Source organism: Lolium perenne, chromosome 7, assembly GCF_019359855.2.
Source record: "Lolium perenne isolate Kyuss_39 chromosome 7, Kyuss_2.0, whole genome shotgun sequence".
NCBI classification, from domain to species: Eukaryota; Viridiplantae; Streptophyta; class Magnoliopsida; order Poales; family Poaceae; genus Lolium; species Lolium perenne.
In genome coordinates, this window is record NC_067250.2 from 64563797 (window position 1) to 64570214 (window position 6418).

Consider the following 6418-nt stretch of genomic DNA (forward strand, 5'->3'; position numbering starts at 1 on the left):
GAAATCCATCTATAATAAGCGAAAAAATATTAAAACACTGAAAATAGTACGAGATAAATGAGAGCAAAGGAGAAGATTATTGAACTTGGATGCACGCTAATGCATTTAAGTGAAACTGGAGAAATATGTACGATATCTTGAAACAGTGGCTGGTAGAGTGAACTTGCGGCGTTATCAATGAATCAATTCAATGATACACACAGGAGGCATGCAATTATTCAATAAACGGTTGAAGAGTGAGCATAAATTTGTATGATGTGCCAAAAGGTTTCCTAAAAGGATGGATGAATGGATGAAATATGTAAAGAGCATATTTATATCAGTATTAGGTTCAAGAATGTGACATGTGCCATCCCCTGTTTTCTGAGAGAAACACTAAAACTTGTGTTCTATTTGTTCATTTCTAATTAAAAGCAATTTACATTTATAGTAATGGCAAGATTAACTATGCTCGCTGAACATGAAGCGCCAAAAGTAAGAGCATGATTTAGAAGAAACATTAATATCATAGTAACAGTAAGATTATCTAAGGGAAATTTAAAAGTGAGGCAAAAAGGGCACAGTCGGATGCAAGAACATAAGAACAGAACAGGGGCTTGAAGACCTCACCTCAGGAAAACAAACAGATGGACTCAGTGTGTGAGAGAGATACTTGAGGCTTGAAGGCCTTATCTAAGAGCAGCTAACAGAAGAACTGAGGGGGCAACCTGGAGCAAAACCCAAAAACAAAGGATGAGATAGTATAGTGATCTGAACAATTAGTACCATTCAGATGCACCAAATATCCCAGTTCGAAAGCATATATCTAACCTAGATAAGTTGTTAAGCTCAATATAGCAGGAAGATAACAATTTAGCATATATCAAAATCAAAATATGTGACCTGAATGCATGAGGCAGCCCAGCTACTCTACTGGGAAACACCAGATGAACCTTGAGCTTACCCACATCATGGTCACAAGATCCGAGGGGCAAAGCACATGCAAACCAAAATAAAATCTGTGAGAGAACTTTTTAAATTTCGCCCAAAGACTAACTAATCAGAGGAATGCAGAAGGTTTGCAGTGGCTAAAATTCTAATCCCAAAGGGTCAGGAAAGAAATAGCTGGATCTTGATAAACTAATTAAAAGAAGTGATGTTGCTCAGCTTTGCAACATAGTATGACCAAAAGGCCAAGTCCTAGGCTTGGCCTATTATTTTAGCCTGCAAGTGTTTTGTGTCTGCTGCGATATACAAATCAATAGTGGCATACGGATTTGGTCATATAAGAGGTAGTGACTCCGGCTGCCCGTGTCAAGCATAATCTGGATCCAGAAAAGTACACAAATGCCAGGTCTCAGAAATAATGTTCTTTTGACTTGGCAACAATCAAGCTTTTCATTTGTCTAAAACTAAACAATGACATATTCGCCCCTACCATTTTCTCTTATGGTGGTCAAGCTGGTCTACATGCCAGAGCTTAAGCATCATTATATCATTTCTAAAATATTTGTATTTTGTAGTGAACCCTCAAACTATGCTCAACCGGACGAACAAAAAAATGATCTACAGAAGAAATTAACATGGGAGAAGGAGATGGCATTATCCACCTTCCTAACATCCCATGCTGTCTCATAAAACCACAAGCAAGTAAGGAGGCAAACCTGATGGTACCAATGGTTCAAATAAATAAGGAGAAATCAGGGACAAAGAGATGTACATAGTCTACTTGCACTCACAAATTGGTGTTGAATTTCAGTTTGCATCAAACATCCAGTCATGCTACCATTTCATCTAATATCAAGTCTAATTTCAATGCTAACGGTGTATAAAAAACAACTTTCTGGGACAAGATTACCTGATAGTCTACCAGATATTTCAACCCGATAATGGTCCTATCATGAAGGTGTCATGAACAAGAAATGCTTCAAGCAACTGTCAGTTTTTGGGACAGATTCTTTGAGGTACATCTTCTGTCTCTTGAACCACTCGACATACGGTAATTAAGTGCTTCAGCATCCAGCTCAGTACCAATTCCTACAGGTAATCACACACAGAAAACATGAGTTTGAAAACCAAATTTGGCAAAAGAAAATCGGTAACCAGAGATGATGAAAAAGAAAAGGCACTAAAGAAATAGGGTTCAAAAAGTCAGTCACCTGGGTGAAGTCTGCAAAGAAATACTCTTTGATCTTCTCAGTTACAGCCAGCTCCCTCTCCAGGATCCTCAGGAACTGAAACAACGCAACATGAGACATTATTACTTGACCTAGTTTTATAGAGAATGCACCGGACATATGGTTTGTATCCATTAAAACTAACTAAATAACTTTTCTTTTCTGCACCATGGATTGAACTTGGAGAAGTAAGCACTTAATAGCCTGATTGTAAAGCCGATATGTGAAGCTGACAAGGAGCCAAAGTTAGGAACATAGTCTTGGACACACATGCATTAGGAACCATGCTAGTGGTGCTTCTCCCAGGCATTTTATCGGACATATGGCATGCACTAAAAATGGAACATCAAGCAAGAAAGGATGGCGACAGGAGATGAACACGATATAAAGTCATTCAGTGTCCAAGATGTCCTAATTGCTCAAAATCCCCAATCCGGATCAATCAAGACAACCAAACAAAAACAAAAAAGCATTAGTGCATTACAGATATAACCACGCAAAAAAGCTGCACAACAGCTAGTACTAATCAAATAATTTACTTATGGCCATAAATAAAACAAGAATGGTTGTCACTCTCAAATTTATAAAGAACGATACCAATACAATAGCTAGAAAGCAATACTAAATGTCACACTATCCTTTCTCTGGCAAAGTATTACATGCAATAGGTGGTTGAGCCCCATGTGCATTAAACATCCTAAAGCAAAAGCATACAGGGAAATAAACATTACACACTTCACTCTGTTTAAGTACATTATATCTACCACTAAATAGAGGGGCATCATAATACACAATAAAATCCATTACCTGCTTCTTCTAACCCCTTACGTCGACATATGTAGATAAAAGCCTCCAATTATTAAATGATTCCTAGTTTAACTGAAAGGCAATTGCTTTTTCTTTTGAAAAATATCTAATAGGCGTTGCTGCAGGTGAGAACAAATATTTTCAGTGAGCTCCGTCAACAAAACCCTGCAGCGAATTATGTAGTACTTTAATATGATAAAATCTAGTTGGAGCAAAGGAAATAAACATCTAGGTACCTATGCAGAAGTTTGAAGCAATATGAGGCAGTAATCTGCACATAGAAGAACTGCACAGAGTATAACATGCTGCAACTGGCCATCCTGTTGCTAATACGTCTAGTGTTGTAAAGCCATCCTGTTACCAAGGGATAGTTCTGGTGAGAAAAGTTTAAAAGTGATAGCCTAATTTGGGGTAAGGCAAATGTGAGAATATAATAGTAATACTGCTGAGACTCTTGTAAACACGTAAAAAAATGTTGTCATAAATTTAGCTTACCTTAACAATTAATAATGATGCTGAAACATGTTATTTAACACCCAGAACAGTCTAAATAAGTGGGTTGTCAGATTTAGGGATAATTCGAACTGGAAATGATAAAGCTTATGTTTTACCACTTCTGCTGAGAAGACCGTTAAACACCTGCAGAATTACAAGGGCGGAGCAAACATACAAATTACTCTCTGTGATATGAACCAAGATGTGCAAAGCAGGACAGCAAGCACACCTCACAGCAAAAGGAAACACCACAAAGAACTTGCAAACTAAAAACAGAGGATTGTAGATCACAGAATCTGAATAATTGGTAAATGACATCTTACAAATATAAAGTTGCTTCCTGAAGCTGGCCCAGATGCAGATATAAACCAAGTAATGTATATGCCTTTTAATAACACAAGCTCGATCCACAAATCATTCAATACATACACATGAAAGTGGATCATGCCTTTCAATACCGAGTGGTGGGAAGGATGGGGGTGCAGATAAAAAGACAAGAAGCTCACCTGTGGGTGCTGGCTTCGCCACCACTGGTAAATACAACATTAGCACCAGCCTTGAGAACCTTTTCAATTCCCTCCTTTGTTATTCAGATTCTCTGCGAAGCAAAGGTATTAACGTTTAAGGTAAACTACATGTCACCATCAAATAGAAAATAAACTGATTGTAAAGGCAGTAGGATGTAGGTACAAACCCTATGATGGTACAGAGCTAAGAAAGTGAGGACATATTTAGAACTTGTTTATAAATTATATCAATAAAAAAAGAACTGTGTGTGTATAAAAAGAAAAGATGCACACAAGCAGATCTGCTAATGTGAGAAATTTGTGCCTAGTAGCACAAGAAAAAGTGGTGACTAAAACAATAATATATCCTCCATTACATATTTGTCCCTGGCCAGATAAATCACGAGATAACACACTGAAGCACCAAGAAATTCAGTATCATGATAGAAATGAAGCTAGATACCATGGTAGTCTGATCACAAACACGTGCTCACAAAAATGTACACCATATGCTCATCACCCAATTAGGAGACAGAAGCAATGATATGCCCACAAATTAACCGTATAGAGCAGGAGACATCTCACACTTTAGAGCTAGCATAATAAATATAGGCAAATTACTTCTGGATTTTACCTAATGTGGTAAAGCAGTTTTTCAAATTAGAAAGAAAACATGCTACTCCACCAGTAGGGTTCATACCCAGCACAAGCGGAGCGCAGCCAGGCAACCCTTGGAAGCAACACATACCTCACCACCAAAAGGACCCCAAATAAAAGACCATGCGGAATTATATCCATGACAAACATACATCAGATCCATGTATTGAACTTGAATTCAGATAGACACACATCTAGCAGTAGCCCACAATGGCAACAACACACGCACACCTAGCAGAACACATCAGGTCGTGGCTAAAACATAATAAAAATGACAAGCATAATTAGCATCATTCAACAGTGGCTAAAACAAGCAGCATGGCATGGTCAAGAAGTAAACGAGATGAGATCGTAGGTGCAGAGACAATATAAGAGAACTTCTGCTCACAGTTATATCCATACAAGCTCATGGTCTGCAAACAACTTCTTGAGCTGCATAACATAAAAGGATAGGAGTCCTTAAAATAATGTAATTCATCCAAGATTGGAGAAATATGTATCTTCTATTTATGAAAGAAATCCATATAAAAAATAACGCTGACATAGAGTTGGAATCGACACCTTCCTGAGGACATCCCCTTTCTTGTAATGATTGCTTTGGCTTCTGCTCACAGCGTGAACATCTTGATAGTAGCTACCGATTAGCTAGTCTAATCTCCAAGAGCGGAGCTGAAAGGCCAATTTAGATTAGGACGTAAAATTTACAATGTTCATATTAATGGACTAAAACACGATAAACTTCCGATTAGTAAGGCGTTTGGGTAACAAATAATTCACAGTTTTGAGACACATCTCATCCACGGAAGCGCAACTACAGATTATCATGCTCAACCTGAAGGTAGGAAGAAATCAAACCTAGACAAGGAACAATAGAGACGAGGCCAGGTAACGAACCAACAAACATGGCAAAGCCTAGAAGAGAGTAATCAAGAGCGGATGTGAAGATTTGGGAGCAGATGGGAAAAAGATTTGGGAGATGCTCACGTGGGCATCATAGGCATCGGCCGAGCTCGCTCTCAAGCAAGTGCACGTGGTTGCGTGCTCCATCCCCAACGCCGTGGTGCCTGGGGGCGCAGACGAGACAAGCCGCCGGGCAGAAGATTTGGGACAGGCGAGAAGGTTGGACCCATAAGCTGGCCGACCGCCGCCTCAATCTCCCGAATGGCGCCGGAGCCCGAGGACGGCGGCGGCGGCTGCCCGAGGGACGAGCAGCGGCAACCTTCAGGCCTCCGCAGCAGCCGACCGGCTTTGCTCCTCCCCTTTTGCAGGTGGCCGGTGCATCTCCGCCTCCCTCCTTCTCCCGTATCCTCTCGCCGCCCCCATTGGCAAACAAGAGAAGCCATGATTGGGGGACTTTTTCACCACGGGCGTGCGACGATGTCGATCTAGGGTTTTCACCTGCCCCACGCGCGCGTAGGAGAAAGAAGATGACTCGGACGAGCGGGCGTGGGTGCCTCCGACCGGTGGCCCGCACACACAACTGGTCCCATAAGTCATTGGCTCGTTTGGACAAGCAAAAGGTGATAAAATAATTACCACATCCGACGGCTGAGGTAAAAAGTGGGATGCAGATTTTACTGTTGCTGGGCAAATGAACGATCCAGATCAATGTGCCCCTCTCAGATGGCCTGGTTGAGAGGGTAGTCTAGCATCATTTATAGGAGAAATACCTACATGTTTTGTTCACACTTTATATCGTTTTGATGCGTTTTCCGGAACTAACCTATTGACGAGATGCCGAAGTGCCAGTTCCTGTTTTCTGCTATTTTTGGTTTCAGAAATCCTAGTAAGGAAATA

At 40.4% G+C, this 6418-nt stretch overlaps 1 long non-coding RNA gene across 1 annotated transcript; it reads right to left on the minus strand.

The window, feature by feature from the left end:
• Positions 1 to 368: 368 nt before the first annotated feature.
• On the minus strand, positions 369 to 6013 carry LOC127317254 (uncharacterized). The gene is made up of 7 exons (XR_011749324.1): positions 5606 to 6013; positions 5183 to 5290; positions 5010 to 5053; positions 2964 to 4056; positions 2139 to 2213; positions 1838 to 2016; positions 369 to 707 (listed from the first exon to the last, which is right to left on the minus strand). It is a non-coding gene; the product is annotated as an uncharacterized lncRNA (long non-coding RNA).
• Between the last annotated feature and the right edge of the window lie 405 nt (positions 6014 to 6418).